Source organism: Thermobia domestica, chromosome 15 (assembly GCF_964235325.1).
Source record: "Thermobia domestica chromosome 15, izTheDome1.hap1.1, whole genome shotgun sequence".
Taxonomy (NCBI): domain Eukaryota; kingdom Metazoa; phylum Arthropoda; class Insecta; order Zygentoma; family Lepismatidae; genus Thermobia; species Thermobia domestica.
In genome coordinates, this window is record NC_137468.1 from 55,630,836 (window position 1) to 55,655,036 (window position 24,201).

Sequence of the window (24,201 nt, forward strand, 5' to 3'; positions counted from 1 at the left end):
ATGTGTTAAGTCTAAGGTATAAATCACACCTTGACGGTGCCCATACGTACCTTTTGGAATTGTGAACTATAGGTCTTCAACATGATTCCCGTCTTTATCTGCTAGCTCCAAGTATTTGGAATGAATGGTTGTGACATACTTGTGCAAAAAATCTATCCCTAAAATTACATCATAGGCTCAAAACTGTGGGTCAACTATAGCTACGTCTAGAAATCTTCGTTTGGTTGTTTTCAAGTGATCCTTGAAACAACACGCTATTCTCACCACCGGAATGTAATCTGTGGGTTCAGCACCTACGCCACGGAGCTTTACATAACCCTTCAGTCTTTCAGTTAGTGGGAATCTTGGGGGTAAGAGGGTTTTCGAAGCAAGCGAAATTTCTGATTTGTGTCTATAAGACCTTGCTCCCAGCGGTCTCCTATTTTTATCTTGACTGTACAAAGTTGCGCCTGCCCATGGCCAAGGCCATAGGCATTTTGGTGAGTGTTCCTATATATTTTGTAACCCGGTTCTGCTACTACTTCGTCTGAGTAACAAGAACTAACCTGTACAAATCCCGGTTGGTGTTGTTCTTTAATGCTTGACCAGTCCAAGCGGTCATTTTCCCATATTACGTCATAGCTAATTCTCTGACTAACTAATTTTTGTGCTATGTGAAGTTTTCTAAGATATTGCAGGCACTGTTCGAGATTATCACAATCATCCACTTCAAGCATCAGCTTATTTAGGACGTCTGGTAACAAACTCATTCTAAGTTTACTCATCAATTCATTTTCATTAACCCAACCTCGTAAGAATTTCAAATCCTTTATTAACTTATAAATGAACGCTAAAGGACTTTCATTGGGTTGTTGTTTTCTTGTATCAAAGTCATATTCTAATTTTGCAGTATACTCAATACTAGGAAATGCCTTTTTAAGTTTTTCCTTCATCTCGTTATAATTTAAAGGTGAAAGGTTTGCTAGGTCTACTAAATAGGAGAGAGCTTCCCCTTTCAGACAATAAGGAAGGTAATTTACTATCTCTAGGGTTGACCATTCGTATATGCTAGCCACTAATTCATAATCTTGCAGGAAACTTTCCACACACTCATGTCTATTACCAGAGAAGGAGGGAATTTCAACATTTGGATAGATCTTGAATGCTTGTGGTTTAGCACCAATAGTAGAATTTTGATTGTCACCCTCGGGAGGAGGGTTGCTAACTTTGCCTGTTACAACAGTATCTGTAAATTTAGGTTTCTCAAAACTATATGGTATAGATGGCTCGGTAGCCGGACTAGTTTTAATTTCTTGCTCAGATTTTAAATTTATATGAGGCTTATCCTCAGGATCTACTTTTAACAAGGGCAAAAAATTTGATTTTTGCTTGTCAGAGATCTTATCTTCACTGGATGAATGTGAAACGGGCTTATCTTTCAGATATAAGGACCTGTCTAAGGAAGCCGAGGTGTTGAAATTTTCAGAATCGGACCTATAATCGGTATCAGTCACGCTTCTATTTTCTAACTCGGAGGTTTGTTCTGGACTAAATTTTGATGTATAAGATCTATCTTGTACTGATTTCTCTGTCTTTTTCCCTTCGCTAAACTCTAATTTCTCCACTGGGGTCGTGGGTGTAACTACGCTGCTAGGTGGCGAAACAAACACTATCTGTAAGGGATCTAACTTTTCCTCTTGTTGGTACTTTTTCATTTCCTTGGTCGCAGGTGATTCACCAGTTTCATTATAGGAACTAAATTTAGAACTAGCACTAACTGAAGGTTGTAAACCAATATTCTTAACACTATCAGTTTGTTTGTTAGATTCACGTTGGGTTGGAGAGGTTGAGGGATCGTCTCTATTTTCTACTTCATCTAAACAAATTACTGACGCACCAAATTCCGCGTAATCAAATATTTTACCAATGTTTTCGTATATTCTACTCTCAGACCAGGAATTGTTGTCTTCTTCTTCTTCTTCAATTTGCTTCTGGTGGTCGGAATAAACTGAGGGAAAAACATCATCACTTTTCTTCTCATCGTCTAACCTCCTCTCAATTGGAGCAGGAGCGACGAGGTCATTTCTCTGGTCAGCGTCCTCTGTAGGAGGGTCTTGGTTCGCTGCTCGGGGAGTAGAAACCGTGGGAGGATCCCAATGGTCATATCGGAGTTCTTCTTCGGAGTTCCAAGAAGGTTTTGACTCATCCTCCAGGGATGACGCAGGAGAAGACTCCGGGTTGTCTTCTTGAAATTTGGCTATTTCTTCGTTTTGTAATTTCTGTAGTTCGTATCCCAACCAATCGTCTTTCAACGATTCACTCCCATCTGAATCTTCACTACTAATATCTCCGTTTGACCACTTAACTTTAGTAACTACACTGAGTATGTTATCTATACTGTCCAAATATTGCAGTTTCTCTTGGAGGGTAGGGCTATTTTCAAACATGACAGGGTTGGTTTGAGTAGCTGTTGTCTGAATAACCTTAAGTTCACGATCTGTGTCAATCCGGATCATTTTAGGAAACTTATATTCGGTCTGAACACTAACATCTTTCTTTAGAAAATCGTCGCTCTGTATTTCCATATCAAAATTTCCAACTACATTTTCCTCAGGTAATAAATCTTCAAAGGGGGCTGAGGGGTCAGCTTGAAATAGAATACCTAATTTCTCTTCGTCGTCACCTTGGCGACGAACAACTGTGACCTGTACTTTCTTGTTCCGTAGTTGTTTAGTTAAAGGTCGAATTAAGTTTCCTACTGCCGGGGACAGTTCCGTTTGTAAAGAATGCCTAATCTGGTCTATTAACGCTTCATCGTTAGGTTGTATCAGAGAGCGCAATTCATTTTCATTATTCCCGTCAGAGCTCTCAATTCTCGTATCTCTTGGTTCGGTTTCTATATTTGAATAAATTGGCTCTTTATTCGTGAAAGCCTTGGGTTCGAGACCAATATTTTCATAAATTGGTTCTTTACTCGTTGAGATTCGTGATTCAGTATCTAAGTTAGCATACATAGTTCTAGGACCGATCTCAGCATAAACTGTTTCATCACTACTACCAGCATAAAAAGATTGAAAGGTCGGTCTTTGCATTTCTAACGGCGTTGTAGGATCTGACAATTCGTATTTAATAGGAAAATATAGCGCTACTGGGATATCAGGTTCTTTTGATACACCAATATCTTTATTTCCTGAACTTAACACTAAGTTACTTAATCTATTGTCCTTATCAGCTAACTTATTATTATCTAAGGATCTTTGGTTATGGGGGACATCAGGTATTACACCTGCTGTTGTTTCTATGTCAATTGTTGCTTGAGGGCATTCCTGACCTGCAGTTATTAGCTCGGCAATTTCGAGTTTATCTTTTAAATTTACTTCATTCACTAGAGCTTTTGGATCTACCCCCGGGGGGGTTTCGTCAGTATCTGAATTAATATATATCGTCCTAGGAGCTGGTGTTGGTTTATCACTCGAACCAGCACCTTGTATTTCTGCATCATTTCTAGTCGGGATAGGACTAGACGCGGCAAGTGGCGTTAGATCGTAGCCACTGGCCGGAGCGTCAGGATTTTCCGGGCTAGCGGTCGTTGGTTCAAGATATCTGAGCTGACTCCACGTATCCAAATATCTCGGTAATGGATTCTTTTTCCAACGGCCAAATTGAGGAGGAGAATGCCCGTGTACTTTTATTTTATTGCATTCAATACAATAATAATTATTCCACCGATCCAAAGTATAACAGTGCTTGCCCGTGGGTGTCTTAGGACAATGGGATTGCCCTAAATCTAATAGCTTTTCTTTTATTTTCTGCGCGAAACTCATGTTTGAAAAATAAATCTGTTTTTGAAGTCAGTGGCCTCTTAAACCAGGGCAGTGGGTAATCAACCTATTTCCTCTGATATAATAGGAATTTAATCACTGATAGCTACTTCCCTCGGAAATGCTACGTCAAATTTTTACGTATTATGAGACTTATTATTATTTTGATATCTTCATTTAACTTCCTTTCAACTTGAATACTCAACTTCCCTTTCTTTATAAATTTTGCTTTACTCTTTAGAACGGGAAACGGAAAGTGACTAGACAGCTGTTTATAATAGAAAATGTTTATTTGTTCACTTATGATGATTTTATTTTTTACTTCTATTCTTTAACTTGTTTTCATTTTTTTAAACTTCATTTTTTTAAACTATTTTGTTTAAATTCACACGGGGGGATTACGAACATCCAACCATTGGATCATGTACCTGCATTTTGATTTTTGGTTTTGCATTTGCATATAGGAGAGTTTTAGGCAGTTATTCCCAGGCAACCGTCGGGCATGCACCCCGAGTGCTGGGGGGCCCTGTTGAACCAAGAGAATAAGATACCTGTGACCCCCCAAGCTTTGCATGGGAAAGGATTTTAGACACTTTTCGCCAGACAGACCGTCGAACTTTCATCCCATGAAACGGGCGGTTCTGCTGTCTAGAGATAAACTGCCTGTGATCCTCCCCAAATAAGTGGTAGGGATTTTAGCCACTTATCGCCGGACAAACGATTCGAACTTTCATCCCGTAAAACGGGAGGTTCTGTTGCCCAGAGATAAAACTGACTGTGACCCCTCCAAAGCTAGCAGAAGCATAAGCAGATTTTAGGGTTTTGCAAGTGCATGAGACAAAAGCTAAATTCTGTCTTAACACTCGCGTCCCGGTTTTACATTTCCATGGCTACATAAGAAAACGTCATGAGGTAAACTGAGTCTTGCTCTGCGGAACCTAGCAGCTATTCCGCTGACTTATAACAACTTAAAGCAAGAGAAGTTGAGAATAGAAAATTTTCGTCGCTACTTCACTCCTTGTAAAACGCACTACTTAGAGCAGAAATTTATACTTCTATATCAGAGTCATAAGCTGAAAACCACCTAGGCCAAGTACGCCACTGAACTTTACTGACTTTACATAGTACAGATACACCACTTGACTGGTCAAAAGAAAAACTTCGCGTACACTTTACAATGTTATATATTGAAAACTCTTCGATAAAAATAAATCACTCGCCATTTGCCCTAAAACGCAACTGAGATTTTTGGTTCCCCTATAAAGTGAACGAGCACCAGAGATTTGTTTAGAGATTCAAGAACACACAGTTCGTTACCCGGCGAACACCGAACACCATAAAACTGTTATGTTGTTTTTCTTGAGGTTGGCATTATATTTGTATACACTTTCTTTTGCGAACTCGAATTTGAGATCACTCCTCTACTCTCCACCCAGTATGACAAAGTTGGTTCTGAGTCCAACTCCCTTGAAGCCTCCGTATCGAAACGTCTTTGGCTCACTGGTTCGAAGATGATGAGAAAGTGCACTAACAGTCTCAATAATGGGGGGAGACTCGTATTTCAGTGGTAGAGTTTGTACTGGAAATCGAAACCCAGGTAACATATGAAGACTGTGACCTGAATCTAGATAAGGTGGGATAGCTTCACTAAATTAAAGAGGCCATTTCATTGTACGGTTTATTTATAAGAATAAAAAAAATAAAAATGAAAATACAAAGAATCTTACAAATCGGTTACTTGGGATTACAACTTGAAATTATTACTACATCACGTTTATGGGCACAACCCCTTCGTAACCAAATGGGGCTAGAAGGTTTTTATGCTAAACTGCGATTTATTGATAATAGTGAAATTGATAATCCGTACTCGCAACTTGCATTGGCCCAAAAGAGAAAGTGTTAATTCTTGAAGAGGGAATTTGGTCTCGTGTTGGAAATAAACTTCATATTTGTCACTAAACAATCTCAAGGTGCTCATCTCGAATCGATGGGGGACTTAGAAAAATAATCACATACCTGATTTTTAGGACGAGTGTCCGTGACGACGAGCAAAACACACTAGTTGACGGCAGGGCGGAGAATCGCCCGAGCTGGGCGACAGGCCTCGCTTATATAGGCGTCTTCGTCCCACGCATTTCTGCCAGTTCTGACGTCGCTCTAGAGCTACGTCACGAGCCTTGACGAGCTTGGAGAAGCTTTTTCACGCGCATGCTCAATAGTGGCTAAGACTTATAGTTTTTCTATGATTTTCCCCCATCACGCCGGGGTTGAAGTATCTATTTTACATTTACTAATATGTTTTTATTTCACGCATAGCTCCAAATACATAATGTTTTCATGTACTTATCGCTTGCGTGGTGTTAACTAAATTTGCACCCGCGCCCCGGCGCTGTGATCTGAGTAAATCAAAGCCAGGGTCATACCACTATTACATGCGTGTGGGTTGGTGTCAATGAGGCATCAGGTTGCTAATACAATCTCCAACATATTTAAATTAGAAAAATGTTTCAGAAACATTTCCGATAAAATTCATTTTAGGTATAACAAGGAATATGTACTTTTCTTGTAACAGAAGCATATATTATGAGAATGATGTAAAAGTATTTCTTTGATATATAATAAAATACTATTAGCTAAAAGCACAAACTATATTTCATAAACATGATAGTAAACAGTTTCTATTCATTTTTAATATTTGTTTTAACTTTTTAAATTAAACATTAGATAAAATATTCTGAAAATAATTCTAAAATAATGTGTGAAAATATTTTATTTAACCCTAGGAAGTCCAACGGAGGGAGAGGCATCTCGAGCCCACTCGTTTGTGTTTCTTGAAAAAACCCCGTCATAAGTCTTGATGAAAATATTGAGAATTTTATTTATTGTGTATTATTACTTCTTTGATAAATCCACATCATTAATGTGCATTTTTATTTAGTAACTTGTAAATTAAAATTTATTTCTAAGTAGTGGGCTCATCGAACCTCCTCCTTGGACTTCCATGTGACATATTTTCTACAAGTATATTTCCTGAACTTAGATTTTTTCGTTTGTATTTAACAAGGATTGTGTTCTTATGTTGGGAAACAACATATCAGCCACGAGTAAGTTCTGAATGCTTATTCTATATTCATTTCTTGTTAGATGGCATTATGTGAGTTATAGTATGTTATACTGTGGGTTCGAGGAGCCCCCCTTGGACCTACTTCAGACAAAAAAAAATCTTGGACTTCCTAGGGTTAATTTACAGGAGAAAGTAACAAAAACATTTCCGTACAAAATTAATATGTGTTTTAAAAATATTTCTGGAAAATATTTCTCATATTATGAACGACTTTATTTTTAAAATATTCGAAACATTTTTAAAATTATATTTCATACGTTTTCTCGTAACAATAGAAAAGATTGCAAGTAACACGTTGGAAAACATTTGTAAAATCTATGGAATATATTTCCTATTCTGTTTTTTATATCATGTATGTAAAACATTTTAAGTATTAATTTGAAAACTTTTTCTCTCTCAACATTGAAAACTAATTGCATTACATTCAACACAATAGTAGAATTTGTGAAAATTTTCCTTAGATTATTTTCCTTCTAACGTTCTAAAAATATACTTATTTTGCTTCATAAAATGTTTTCCAAACATTTTTTAAAAATATTTCCGGTAAGTATTTGGGATATTTCTCACATATAACGAGAAATACATTTTCTCCAGTAACGGAAGAGTATATTCTGAAAACAATATAAAAATATTTCTATTTTATATCAGAAAATGTTGTTCACAAAAACACAAAATATTTTCCAAAACATAACAAAAAACATTTTCTATTCATTTTTAATATGTTTACTTTTCCCTGTTTTAAAGTTTTATATTCAAAATCCGATAAAATATTCTGGAAATAAGACTAAAATATTGTACGAAAATATTCCATTTAAGTTATAACAGAAGGTTACCAAAATACTTTTGTTAAAATTAAGTAACAATTTTTAAAACATTTCTGAAAAATATTTCTTATATTACAAAAGAATTTATTTTTAAAAATATTCTAAACGTTTTTAAAAATATATATTCAATATGTTTTCTTGTAAAAATAGAAAATATTGCAAATAACCTATTAGAAAACATTTTTCAAATATATGGCATATATTTCCTTTCATTGTTTCCCATACCATATATTGAAAACATTTTTATTATAATTTCGAAAATATTTTCCTTCTCAATAGTGAAATCATATTAGATTACATCCAATAAAACATTTCTAATACATTTTGTGAATATTTTCCTGGATATACTTTCCGGCTAGCATTCTCAAAATGTACTTTCGTTAATTTCTAAAATGTTTTCTAAACATTTTTGGGAAAATATTTTCCGGAAATATTCGGAATACATTAGGAAAACAAGCATGGAAATCTCCAGAGAAGGAAAACCTTTTGGAAACCAAGGAAAATATTTTCTTTTGGTTGAAAAAATATTCCTTGCTGTGTGGGTCTAGAAATTCTTCCGTTTCCTTCCCTTCATCTTCCATTCCATCAATCACCTTCCATCCATCCGGTCTGAACCAAAGTCGCAGAAAGACCTTACAATATATTCAGTCTCGACAGTTAAATCTCGGTGTTTCAGATTCTTTGGACAGTCCCTGTTCCATTCCTGTAAAGGTGCATTTTTTCTCGTGAGATTTAAATGCATTTTTTGTTCCATATATCCCATATGGTTAGGTAGAAGGAAATTCATTCAGCTTTAATGCTTAGACTGTAGATTATTAGGTAACATTAATAATACCAATGTGTTTTCTGCATACTGTAACGAAAGAAAAGAAAAGAATATTTTGACTATCAGGTCCCCAGATAGTCGCGTCCTCCAACCGTTGAGGAGTACCGCTCCCCAACTTCTACTACTGAACTCCGCATGCATGCATGCAAGAAAAGCATCTGTCGCGGGTGTGGATGCTACGATTTCTGTGAGTAAACTATGCATGCGAGTAGTTACTTTTATGGCTAGATCCAATTGAATTAGTTTGAATAATTGCATAAGTTGTTTGATTGACTGGTTGCGTTTAATGAGCGTCATCAGATTTTTATAATTTTACTTAAACTGTAAATTACTGAACATACATTTTTTCGTTTTACTGTTGTTTGGGTGGAATAGGATAATAAAGTAATTTTCTTACAACATTAACGTCTATTTTCTGGTAAGTTAATGTCATGTACTGCATTTTAGAAGTCTTTTTCTCTATACGTTTTACTTCATGTTGGAATGTTACTTGTCAGGATGAATGTTATGTATTGATTTCTTATTCCTTGTGCTTGTCCCTAAATACGTTTATGACAAATATGTTCCCTTTACCGTCTGTGCTCTAGAGGCTGTAGTTGTTTTTATGATAGCATTCTTACAAGTACATTTACTGGAGCCGCGTAGTCTCATTAATAGAGCGCTCGCCTCTGGTACATAGAGTCCTTCGTTTGATTTCTGCCCCTGCCATGCATATTTTGTGGTGAATAACCACCGTGTGCGCGGGTTTCATCGGTGTGAGTCAAACTTACTTAAAACCCTTTAAAAAAGTAAAAATTCAATATACCTCTTACTGCTATTAATGCAACTGACGTATTTCGGAACATCATTTTACATAAATTCCACATACCTGCAAGACCGAAATAAGCATCAAGAGGATTAGGTTATCTTAGCCGAGATTTTCCAGGGTTTTCCTTAGCAGCACCAAGCATATGTCCCGATCTTACCGTATTAATAGGGCGTTCTTGTCACCTTCTTACTATCCCGGCCAATCCAAATCTCGGTACTTAAAAATTAATTGAGTCCCCTGTGAAATTAATCTTGAGTCAAAACAAAAATAACTACCGTCACGTGAAAACACATTGGTTTATATTAGTCAACAATTTCCTATAATAAGGTAATGTTATTTAAGAACAACTAGACCAAAGCCCACTCGTGAATGGTCAACTATAGTTACATAAATAACCCTCCCAGAGTAGACGGCGTAAACGTTTCAACGAGGTTAGTCCAGTGAATCAGATGCATTTGTCACAATCTCCCGAAAAGTATGTGAGGTAGTAGATAGAAGCTGAAAAAAAAATGCCATCAACATAGAATTTAATTCCTGATTGTAGTATGTCGATCAAATTAAAAAGTCAGTGCTCCAAAGATTTCCTGAAGAGTGTATCAATTTCTTCACATTGTATTTTACATGTAGCATATTTTAGGATATGTTACAAGAATCGCAACAGTAATTTCTTTGTAATTGTTTTCAGGTGCAGTTCGGAGAAGCCGATACGCATTGAATGCTTCTGAATGTAAAGTGCTTTCTATAATACAGAACTGGTTTCGCCACGTGAAAGACAGGGAAGGTGGACGTGAAGCGCGTACACAGAAAACTGATCGTGGTCGAGATGAGCCACATCCTTAACGGTACGCGTTGTTACTGAGTAAGAGAAATAACATGCTGTCAAAAGTAACCAAATTTTTCAGTGTGTTAAGAACTCGATTCAGGGTGTTGTTACAATTGCAAGTCAATATACATGTTATAACATTCAATTTCGTTTTACGAAATCTGTTAGAAGAAATATATATATATATACAGCTGTCCTTAAAATTAGTTTCCTGTAAAATGATCACAGTAATATGCCAGAATCGCACGCAGAAAGAGAAGATATGCAAGCAGAGATAAACAAGCAAGCCTATAAAAGGATACGAAGTAATGATCTGTCGTTGCGCCATGAACGTCGTATTATTGCGACAACCGTTAATGACATTGTCACCGAATTTAAGAAAGGACAAACTCTTTTGTGTACAAATGTTTGTAATACCGTAAGGGAATGTGAAAATGTTAATATTAGATCAGGTTCCGTTTCCCAAACTCGTGATCAAATTTTCTTGCAGAGTGACAGCAGTTCATCCAGTTGTAGTAATTTTTTTCCATTATTAATAGTAGTAATAGTGCAGAAGACGAAGTCTCTCATTCTATAACAAATAGTTTAGTATCATGGGGAAAAAAGCATAACGTTCCCAATAATGCTACAACAGATCTTCTCCATATTTTGAGACCTCACATACCCGGACTGCCTCTAGATTCAAGGACACTTCCTCAAACACCAAGAACAATCGAAATCAAATCACGTTCGGGAGGATTTTTTTTTTGTGTCAAGGAAAACATAATTAAAATGTCAATGTCAGGCATTATATCCAAACTTTATCCAATAGTAGAAAAGAGGCTTCCAGTTGAAAATACAAGGGATATTTTCACTTTGAAAGTGAATATGGAGGGCCTCCCAATACACAAAAGTTCAACGAAATCTTTTTGGCCTATATTAGGAATTTTAGATCAGGCTATTGACAGAACTCCTTTCATCATTACATTTTACTTCGGGAAAACAAAACCAAATAGTTCAAATGATTTCTTAAAACAGTTTGTTGATGAATGTATTGAATTAGAACAAAATGTTATTGTAATTTAAGGTAATTTGTATAGGTTTTCAATAAGTTGCATTATTGTGTATGCTCTAGCTAGGTCTTTCTTAAAATGGGATGTTTCTCACAATTCTTTATTTGGTTGCGACAAATGCATACAGGAAGTACATATTTGGGAAGAAGGACCTGGCAATATGAAAATACTTCAGCTCTAAGAACTGATTTATGCTTCAATAACTGATTTATGTTTCAATAACATGCAGTACGAGGATCACCAGCGATCTCTCGGTATTGTTTGTAAATTAAATATAGGTTTAGTTTCACAAATTCCAGTTGAATGGATGCATTTAGATTGTCTTGGTGTTGTCAAATATTTATATATATGTATGGGTACAAAAGGGCCCTAAAATGTAAATTGAAGTCTGTAGACATAGAAAATATTTCTGATAGACATCTTTCAGTAGCAATGTATGTTCCGAAAGAGTTTTCAAGAAAACCACAATCTAAAAAAAAAAAAAATGTTTAAATTTTGGAAAGCTACTGAGTTTCGAGCATTTGTTTTATACTTTGGACCTGTAGTTTTGAAAGATTTGTTGCCAAAGCATTTGTTCGATCATTTCGTATTTTTTTTTTCATTTTGTTATGTACCTTTAGGCAACAATAGTAGCAGACTGGAAACATGGAGAATTTATGCATATGAACTCCTGGACACTTTTGTTAGGTACCGTACATCTCAGAATATTATACTCCAGAACTTTCAATATATAATTTTCATAGTTCATTGCATGCAGTTCAAGATGTTGAAAATTTTGGATTTTAGATATTTATTCTGCATTCCCTTTTGAAAATTACATGAAAACAATTAAAACTATGGTTCGTGGTCGCAATAATTCTTTGGAACACGTAGCAAAACGAGTTGAGGAAAAGTGTGTTACTCCTAGTATACTTGTAAAGTTAAAAGACAGGTTGTTTCTTGTGGTGGTGTCATTACAGCAGTGAAAATGCATAACAACGAAGATTGCCTTATGAGTATAAACATCCAAGGTAACTGCTTCATAACAAAAAGCGGTGAAGTTATCACTATTAAAGCCATTGAAGAATAAAGGAAGTATAGTAGTATATATATATATATATATCTTAAAATGCGATGTATTCTCAATTAAAGCAAATTTGTACTTTTCGCCCTTACGTAGTAGTAACTTCTCTATCTTCAGAGTGGAAAACAGAAAGAGGACAGGTACTACTTTGACTTCAGATTGTTTACATAAGAAGTGCCTTCTTATTCCAGACTTTTTAGATGAATCGGCATATGTTTGCGTTCCTTTCTGTAACATGAGCCATTTTTACTAATACGTGTATGTCATGTATGAAGACTTCTCATCATAGAATCTTCCAGTACACACATGATTTTCAGGTATGTTACAAAAAATGCAAAACCAACGTACGCAGATGCAAAAGTACGAGTTACAGTACAGACGAAAATATGTAAAATACGGCATTACGGGGCTGGGAAAATTTTTTACAGAACGGACATTTCGAGTATCCCTGATGATAAGGATAACCAAAATATATCTGTTCTGTTACATATTTTTCCACCGTACTTATAGAGGTTTTTTGCCAGGAATAACTTACTTTTCACATTTTCCATATTGAACGTTGATTTTGCATTATTCAGAAGAAATTAAAAATCAGGGGTTCCTTGATAGAGTCTGCACTACGAGAAGTTCGTTAAACTCTACTTCATTACCAACGATGTTTTTAGTTTTTACGTAACAATAGTCTAATAATGATTGATGATAAATAGTAATGAAAAATAATAACAATATTTATTTTGTAATAACTTACACGAGTTTTTACAAAATAAATAAGTTATTACAAAATACATACAAATAATATTTAAAAGGTAGTTAACAAGGGACATAGATATTATGATAAGTCATCAAATGGTTGGCAATACTGATTATTCTGATTCGTATCTATTATTGTGGTAAGTTACCTTTCATTATCTCTCTTCACTTATGAAAAACAGCCAAAGAAAAATTGTTATGTTTGGAAAATATTTAGTAGTCTGCTCCCTTAAAATAAAACAAAGTAACTCGAAAGCTCTTTATCAAGCGCACGAAACTGAAACGAAGATTTACGGTTTCGATAATTAAAAAATAAAATACAGATTCTGTAAGTAGTAAATAGATATATAGTCTACAATTTTATGGTGTTCTTTCGTGTCTTTGTCGTTCAGGGGCGCCGGAACCAGGGGGGGGCAAGGGGGACAGTTGCCCCTCCTGAAATTTTCTAAGGGGGCAAGATACTCGTTTTGCCCCTCACTTTCAGACTGTAAAATATCACACAACACTGATTATATGAACTAAATTTTGCTTTTTATAGTAATATCAAAAAAAATTCTCTGTTCCAGATTCATCTTTCTCTTTGAAACAAGGGACCGGGCGCTCTTTCTGCCCATGTTATGTTGAAAATTCTCTTTATTTCCATTGGTGTACATTCTCAAAACACTGTAAATTCTTTTAAAATTGTTGTTTAAGTAATCGTAAGTCTACAATATGAAACGAGTCGTTGAGAGAGATTTGAAACTTTTGAAATAAAGTTTCAAAAAAAAAAAATATAACAGTTTAAATGAGTAACAGGATATTTAGGGCCTAAATACATTTTCCATAAAGTTAAATTAATGTTCTTACAAACAATATGCAGAGTGCAGTAAGTTTTATAGTGAGAAGGAAAAATGTATAAGGTAGGATTAATAATTCAGAGCATATGAAAAATGCGAACACTATTGTCGTTCCGTTCGTAATCCTTTCACTACCATTTTTTTCGGAGTGAGAAACATTAATATATGGCTATTTTAAGTTGTTTTCAAACGTAAAAATATATATAAAAAATATTTTCCACAGTTTCGTTTTTCGACGTAGGAAGAGTGGTACATTATGTATCCCTCTGATATTTTTACGTGGGACCTATATGTCCCAGTGGTATTGACATGAACGATCATCTTGTATTTTCAATTATGAAACGTATATTGTCAGAAAAACAATTGGGTCGTATTTATGATTACAAATTTTTACATTTAGGCATCATTTTTCAAATTACAATACATGCAACCACTGCTTTATCACTAGCACATTGTTCCATCTTTCCACTTTCATCTCTTCCATTATCACTTTCATTGTCCACGTTCACTTCCACTACTAGCTATTTGATAATGTTAATAAGAACTCTGTGTACCATTAGCAGGCTTCTCTTTACCAGGGGAACATCGATTCATAGCAATAAAATGTGGTAAATTACCAGGGGTCCTCTAAGAATGAATCGTGGGACACATATGTCCCAGTGGTATTGAAAGGGTTAAGATATGTGTGCAGAAACAGAACACGTGTTTCAGCTCTCCTTTCAGATCAAGTTTGTAAACAAGAATAAGGAAGACAGTCACTGCTTATAATAACTAGTAGTGTTATATATTTAGCTCGCAATGGTCAAGCAATCATTTGCATAGTACGGGTAATTTGATGTCGTTCATGCTGAAAGAAAAATGGATATACCTGTTCTCAATCAATGGATTAATCGACGGGATATCTGGCTTAGTGCTGATTGAAAGAATGAAATTTTAAAGATTATGGGACATGCAATATAGAGAGACTTGGTAGCAGAAGCTAAAGAGTCTCCATTTTATGCAATCATAGCCGACTCCACGACTGATATTTCAAAGAAAAAAACAGTTGTCTCTGTGTGCACTGTATTGACTCTGATTCATCAAACCCAACAAAATATTTATGCAAATGATCACCCCACATGGCACAAAATCGGAAACACAATTCACGATCAAAGATATCCTAATGAAACTAACCTGAATGCAGAAAATATACGCGAACAGTGTCATGATGGTGCAGCTATCATGTCAGGACGAGTGAATGGTGTACCGAAGATAACTTCGACTCAACATCCGAAAGCTGTATACATTCATTGCAATAATCATGCGTTAGATCTTCTATTGCAGGAAGTAGCACGAAAATGCGAATCTTTGTGTGACGTGCGGGCCATAGTGAAAGACGTTTGAAACATCAACCTGGATTCTGCAAAACGATAGACAACATACGCACGCCGACATTGTTCTTGAACTCTGTAAAACTATCAACGAAAGTAATCCTAAACATTTGTTGCCTGTTTGTCCTACTCGCTGGTGTGTTAGGCGAAAATCTCTGATCAGATTTCAATCTACTACAAACGAAATCAAATCACGTTGAAAAAAAATCATCAGTAATACAAGTGGTCCAGATGATGGTCAAAAAGTAATTCTAAAAGGGCATTTGAAAAGAATGAACAAATTCGGAATATTTTTTCTGATAGACACTATACGTGCTTTTGTACCTTGCGGACAAATAGCGAAAGCGTTTCAAAATTCTGAGACTTCTTCCTCTGGAGCTAAAAGAGCAGCAGCGATTCTATGTAGAGGATACTCTGATAAACCTACTAACGGACAGTGCATTTGAAAACATCTATAAGGAAGCAAAGGAAAATGCAGATAGACTACACTTAAAATTGCCCACTTCATCAAGATCAAACAGAACACCAATTAGGTTGAGCAGACTGATAATCCTTCTATAGCACCTACCCTAGAACCTGTATCAGGTCTTCCAAAATCATTGACTATTTGTTGAATGGAGTGCAGCGTCGTTTCAATCAGCTAGGACTCCAACAACTCATAAAACTCTAGAAGATACTTTCTGAAGGAGCTATATGTGCTGGTGGGCCTTTCCCAAGAGAATATTTGAAGCAGGAATTGGGAGTTCACCCGTCGAATTTTAACCTGGATAGATTATGAGCTCAGCTCAGGCTGCTTTCACCTATTTTGATGACGACTGAGTCGCTGACGACCATCAGAATATTAAAAACTATTAGTGTTGAAACCCCAACTTTTCGCAGCCTTCTCGACCAAGTTGTTCGTCTAGGGACTTTCGTTCTTACTATGCCAGCTTCTTGAGCATTTGCGAAAGATACAGCTATTTGCGTCGTCTAAAGACATATTTGAGGACGTCCAAGACACAGGAAAGATTGGCTCATCTGCTGTTGTTGCATACGTGTAGCGACCAGACTTAAACACCATAGGAAGAGAATTCATATCAAAGACAAGCGAAACAAAAGATACTATTGGTCAATTTTGAAAAGAAATAAATGTAGAATTACGTAAGTGAAAATATTATGCGTATTATAACCAATTATTTAAATTACAAAATAGCACATAAAATTCAATATAAACTTGAATTATTTCTTATTAACCCTATATTGCGCAATTTATTAATTGTTTCGAGAAAAAAATATTTAGATGTTTTTTCTTACTGCATTCGCGTATCTAAACCGAACTAATAATAAATTTTGACTTTCACATTTACCATATGACGTCAGGAGAATTGTGTATTTGAATTAACATTGCGCAATTATGAACCTTATTTGTTTAATTTTTCATTGATATCCAATACAGAAGTTTTTTAGAGGTTACAGACTTTCTTTACACATAGTATTGCGCAGATTTTCATAACATGCTTTAGTAAACAACATGTATTCTAAGGTATGCTGAAACATAGTATGTTTAATCTGAAATTACTAACATATCTTTCATGGATCACACCTATTATGTATAGAATGACAGTAAACAATTTTCCTTTGAAGTGAAGCACAATGCCGTAAGACATGTTATTAGCAACTTGGCGAATTCTATAGGACGAACTCCAATACAATCTTGTCCTTGGTATGCGAAAATGGACATGAACATTACCGTTCCTAAATATTTCTAATTCTAACTTAGTTAGTTCCAAATGTTTATTGGGGTCCTTCTGGTTAAAATATAAAATGATTTCACGAATGATTAAATCCAGAATATCAGCACTAAAAACATTTGGAAATATTCAATTGGAGATCTGATTTCATTTGGAGAAGACAAACGCGATTTCTATTGTGGTGACTGAAAAGGTGGATAATTTCTTGTTATTCTTTTCCATTGGGGCTGACGACTGGCAGCAGTTGTAGCCTGACTGGAATTGGCATTTACTGTTTCATCTGAAGAAAGAAAAAAAAGTAAACGATTCTTTCAATTTACTAATCTAAAAGTATCTATTTCAATGAAATCAATGTAAAATACTGGAGTACAATAGTTTTGAACATATCTTCTGATCCATTTGAAGTTTCAGATTTAGGACGCCATTCTGCATCGTCTGAATCTAGAACTCCTAACTCTATCGCTTACCTGGAGCTGCTCATCCTCACTGTCGTCAGGAGGTATGTATGGCTGAACGAGTCGTTTTTCCGAAATATATTCTTGCTCATCTGTTAAAGTAATATAAGCTTTTACAGCCTTCAAGAATCTTTATCGGGCAATAAATCGGTAAATAATACTAAAGAGTAACAGAAAGGAAAGAGAGAGAAAGAGTAACTGAGGTTTTCAAAATAACACAAAATCGAAAAAAATAGAGAAAGATGTCTGAAATGACGTTGTTACGTTTAGTATTTTTTTTTCGTGTTCAACTTCATATTATTTTTATTCATAAGTTGGTAACACTGAAAGCATACACTGCACGCAACATTGCTTTCCATGAACCAATAAAAATTCCAACAAAATTCAAAGAAAAGAAGGTAAGAAACCAACCTTTCAAACTTTCCATTAGGCCTATCGAAGAAATGTTTGATTCTTAGTAGAAGAGGTTCGTAGTTGCTCAATGTTGATCAAAATATACAAACATATTTTGGACGATCAAATACAAAACGAAACTAGTGTGATAAGTTACAAGCACTTAAAATAAACAACAGACACATACCTTCTAGAAAAAATATTTTTTCAAAGAAAAATTTCCCTTTTTTCGACTCCTCTTGCTTCAAAAATAAACAAAGCAATGCATTTCACCCACGCTGTATCCGCCCTCGCAACAGAAACTGCTGGAAAACCTCTTTTTCCGAAAGAGATGCAATTATGAGTGTTCATAACAGATGGCACGGCATAAAGGAAACCATCTGAAACAGAAGTGGCGCCATCTACGGTATGACTTTCAAAGTATCACACACAACATGGTTTGTTAATTTGGATTAACACTGCGCTTTATAGGGTTAATTGTGTCGTACTTTATTAGTGTGAAGTGAAGTAAATAAAATGAGATTAGGAAGAGAGGTGATTGTAATAACAAACTAGATATACTGAAGTAAGTGTAGTAAAAAATACAAATAACTCTGGATAATAAGTGTAATTGAATATTCTATACAAATTTTATGAAGTGTTTAGTCAAAATTCCATTTTTCCATTTCTGGTTTGAAGTCAAGTAGGTAGAAAAAATATATTTTCTTATTTTTTACTTAATTATGTAGCTGCTTTATAATGCACAAGTTACTTTCTACTACAAAGTGCTACAAAGTTTGTAGTTCTACATAGCAATTTCTAATATTACAGTGTACTGCAACACCAGAACTGGATTTTTAAAAATATAATTTTAATTTCCTCGTTTGCAAGTGATTTAAGTACCTTTAAGATTCTCTAATAGTGTCCGTGTAAACATGTCCAATACAGTTAAAAATATGTACCAGTATATAAAATGGTAAAAGTTGTATTTACAAACAGTCATTGTGAGCAGTACAAATTTTACATTTTTTTATGTTTTTAATTCTGACTCCAGTGGTTGAAAATTTCTGCACCACACCAAAATCCAGCACAAACTGACACGGGATTAATTAATCTAAAGATGTAAAGTAAGATGCCTCTAATAGATGGAAATTTCACTCTCACGAAACTGTTTACAGCTTCATTATACTGTTATTATTATTATCATTATTAACCAATAAAATCAAATTATTGTTACATTACAAACATATATTCGTGTTATTATACCTATGTTATATTCCCGTGTCTATTTTCAAGACAGCAGTTTGCCCCCCCCCAGCTGAAAAATACTTCCGACGCCACTGTTGTCGTTGCTTCCTCAGGTTTCAATTCAGCCACCCTCCAAAGAAATCAGGCTGCCTATGGGTCTCATTAAGACGCCTCTTCATTGCGAAACTAGAGTACCGCTAATTTTCCAGTAACTATAACATATCTTCAAATACATAAAAAAATAATCAAAAAGTGGAACAAGATCCTTCTAGACAATATTATTTTACGTGAGATGCCCTTGTCACGACACATTTACCTGCTTTCGATTTCCATCCATTTAGAAAATCGGCATTTATTTTTGCGTTTCTAAATAACTACAAACGGATAACAACCAGGTGACTTGTAATAATGGTATATCATGCATAATAATATCGTCTATGGAGGTCTTCATCCACTTTTTTATTATCTTTTATCTATTTTATGGTATCACATAATTACTGTAAAAGAAGCGGTTTTTAATTTCGCAGTGATAGGGACCCTTATGGTTGTTATTTGATTTTCACATTGGTGTACAAAATGGTTGAAGATAAAACTAAACATAGCACCTTTTGTCTAGAAATAATTTAATAATCGACGTTGCACCTAGACGAATATTAAGATTCAGTTTTATTATTCATTTAAAATAAGATACAGCACGTGGTAGCCATTTGACACTCTAAAAATACGAGAAATATAAACACTATAGTATGAATAAGGCATAAATAAATCAATACCTAAGTAGTACTTCAATTTTAAGTCCCGAGTTCCATTTCATTTCGTTTTTACTTTCCGCTTCTATAAATCTTGCTTCTTTCATTTTCTGATAGTCCTTCCATGTTCCTGTCAAAAACACCTTCATTTCCCTCCAATCCACTAAAAGTCCCGTGTTTCATATATATTTATAAATAGCATTGGTGCGTCTCTTGAAGCCAAGCTGTTAGTTGGAGAAACGTTACACGTTTTTGGCTTTTAAATAAAGCGTATTTGCTTTGCTCAGCTATTATTTTATACAGAATTTATTGATATCTAAAGGTTTGAGTTATACTTTCCACTGGTATTCTTTAATTTACATTCATATAGAAAAACAAGTACTAAATATAAGTCAAACCTTTACAAATCTGTGTATCATAACGCTAGAAACTAAAGTATTTAATAGTATTATTCAACTTCAAATACATTTTCTAACGGGGAAATTTAAAAGTGTAATGCATTTTGACCATATATTTTAATTAAAAGTTACACAAAACATGAATATCAATCGAACGCTCGCTCAAGCTTTACACACAAAAATGTAGTATTATAATGTAAATCACTACGCTTATTATTTAATAGAGTATCATGATTAAATGAAGATTTATGAGTTGTGAAGAAAGAATAAGAAATTTTCTTTTTATGATGTTGACTTTTCACTTTTTAGTTTTGTGTAATAGCTTATAAGTACGTTCATCAGAATACTGAATACTATAGTAAAAATAGACCGAGAATTGGTTCCACAAATTTGACAACTAGAAGTTCGATCATTGTAAAATGTATGGTCTGAAGAGAGTGCATTTAGTGTCAAGGTTTGTCCAACACTTTGGGAAGTTTGTTGTACAAACGTTGTTAGTAATTCTTCCCTATTAACAATATAGTGCAAAATAGCATATATGTGAAATATAATAAATTTTATTTCATCTCTTGCAAAGCCTCTCTCTTTGAAGGTAATCAAAATAAGGATTATCTACATTATTTTCCTTACCAACCACCACTAAACGTATACATTCCTCACATGTCACTTTTTTCTAACACAATGAGCTGCATAACCAGCCATATAGCTCCTTGAATCATCATCTATGTTATAATATTGCAAACACATGACTTCAATACACATTCTAAATCACTGGTGTCACAAGGGTGATTGTCAGAAGTGTAATCCCGAAAAACATCAGTACTGGGTATCTTTTATGTATGTTTACTTTTCTCTTTAACTAGCTGCACATGTCCTTTGTTTCTTGCAAAGTTTTAACCACAAAATCGGAGTTTTGGCGAAGTGTTCTTAATATTTCTGGTTTGTATTCTGTGTCAGGGGGCAAGCCAAACCTGACGTATTCTAAAATAAGTTAACAAAGAAACTAATGAAAACAGATCTTAAAATGCTATACGGGAGAGTAGGCAAGGAGTGGAACACTTTTTAAGAAAATATTTTTTCACGTATCAATAAAAGAAACACGATTTTAACTTCGTTTGATAGTCTGGTCTGATGTTTTGATATATATATATATATATATATATATATATATATATATATATATATATATATATATATATATATATGAAATAGATAGATATAGATATAGATAGATAGATAGATCGTCGATTAAGAGCAGTGTTTTCCCATCCTATTTCGTTCATGGACAGATAGATAGATAGATAGATATAAACTCTGCTTTAAGTTGAACTACAATGAGGATTTTCACTTCGTGAATTGTCCCACTCCTGTCGACGCCAGAGAGGAGTGGGAAGGCCAGAAATGATGTTCAGAAATAATACATAGTGGAGAGAAATACATTATATTTCTATACTAAATGCGATTAAGAATATTGTGTATTACACTATCATCCTACTAAATATTTAAGCTTGAGAATAAAAACAACAGTTCTGAGAATAAACGTAAACAGGCATCTAATCACTTTCCTGTGTGACAGTATTTTCGCTTTTTTATTAACTCGAAACGAAAAGAAAATAAGCAAAGCAATACACAACATTATCGTAGTCCAGTTCTACTATTCTGGGACAGTTTACAGCGAATATGAAAGCAAATTGAATTACAAGACATGAACAACCTCAATTCTAGAGGTTACTGGTTAGTACATATTATATGCAGAGAAGTTAAGATCAAACTAATACGAAGACTGCATTAGTGCTCTTCCCTTACACATGAGAGAAGAAAGTAATTTCAGCACGATATCTAGCAACTCAGGAAAACTAGTATCTTTTTGTACAGAGCAAACAAACTTACGACATTTGCGCATAAATTTCACTTCGCATCCATCGCTCTAAACATTTTAGACAATTCCTACATCATACACTACACACCTTTTGATGTAAAATTTACGAATTATAATATAACCGTTTTCAACATTAAGAGCAGTGTTTTCCCATCCTATTTCGTTTGTGGACAGACCATCATCACTAACAGAACTACTAAAGCATATATCAACTCACTGTCCTCGAGAGAAAGCACTATGCTTTCGATTGACTACTCTACGTTTGTATCAACCTGTCCATTACTTGTTGGAAATGAATTTTTATACCGACATTTCTTTCGCTTTTGCTTTGCAAAGGCTTTTTCTTATCGTTTCATTTTTCCTTGAGTTGCTGTTAGTATTCTTGTTCGACCACTACTCTTTTTTTTCACGGGTTGGTTTTATTAAGTGGGGCAGGCAGCCTTCGGATAAGGACGGTATTCCCAGGGATTACTAACGTAGTGGAAGATGTTAAAAAAAATAAGCAAACTGTCTCAGTGCGAATTTCGACTGTCATTTTTTAGTTCTTTTTATATGTATTGAGGGTGAAGGTGTCTACGAACCGCAATGTACTGTGGGTACGTGAACTGGCGGTAGTGCTAGAAAGGAGAAGTTGTCTCTGCTCTTTTTTTGTGTTGTTAACTCTGAAATACTTATGGTAGTAATAGAAAAGGAGTGTTATGTTCAACATCATGTTATAAGTAATCTTCAAGTGCCTGCAAAATTTTATTTACATAGCGTTCAGATATTAGTTTACTTTCAAATCCTGCATTTGATTCGTATAGAAAAGCGTGCTCTGCCAACAGAAGATATTGCTGCAGAATATAACAGAAGATGATTCTTGGATAGCTGATGACGCACCGGAGCCTTGAGTAAGTTCTTATGAACAATGATCCATATCCTGAGATGTGCGTGGTAAGTTTGTTTATAAATTACGCTGGTGAAACGATGCTTTTCTGTTCAACGAGGGGTTTGGACGGTCTCTCACTGAAGAAAACAGGTATTCCTCCTCTGCAAAATGAGCACGGTTGAAAGGGTAGGTTCCAGTCTTTTCAAATCTAAATACGATGTTCTGTTGTGTTATAGTACAAGGATATACTAACCCTACAAGTTCACCAATAGAATGAGGACAAATAGTTTTTTGCTGGATTATAAACCACCCAGTCATTGAACAGTCAATTGTAGTGGGACTTCTGAGACCCGTAAACCGATACTTCCACCAGTTGCAGTTTATGACTGCAATGCGGGGGGAAAATATGCATAACCACGCTATCTTGATAAGCCTTCTCTATCACTATGATATTTACGTGGTTTTCGTGGTTCCCGAGGAGCAATATGATTGGATATTCTTTCGAATATTTTGAAATCTAGATATTGTGCTTTAAGCAAATAAAAAATATATCAGCAACCATCCATCCAGTAAGACTAGCTAGTGCCAAGCTATGAGGTGGTATTCTGTTCAGGAAAAAACCCTTATACCGTATTATCGAACATAGAAATCTGGAAAAAATGCTATTCACAATTGCATTGACGGTACATAGCACTGTCACTTGTTCAGCACGTTCTGCTGAAGTTACCTGTCCGACTTTTTCTCCGACCTATCAAACAATTGTCTTTGTAGAGAAACGACCACAAGACCAGGGAGGCGAATTGTTAGTATGTATTAAATTAAATGGGGTAGCAGAGCTCACAACGGTCTCTCCAAAACTCAAATTTGGTCACGTGTTTCTGCAGACCACATAGAACCACTTCTCAAAGTTTACTGGAAACACTCCACGAACCACTTCCTTGAAGCCGTCACAAAGTGAAAATATTGTTCATTTTGGTGACTACAACTTCGGCTAAGATAAGGTCGACAGTAAACATGGGCTAGCATTAGACACAAATGAAACCTTTTTGTCGAATGTTGTATAACAGTACTCGATTTGGGATACTACAATATGCATAACCCGCGTAAAAATATCAGCTTATATTTGGTCATCTCTACTTTCTTACAGAATGTGATCTCATATAAAAAGTTGCTTCTCTTCGATTACGAGTTTCTAGAAGTGCCTACCGCGTTCCCAATCATACTCC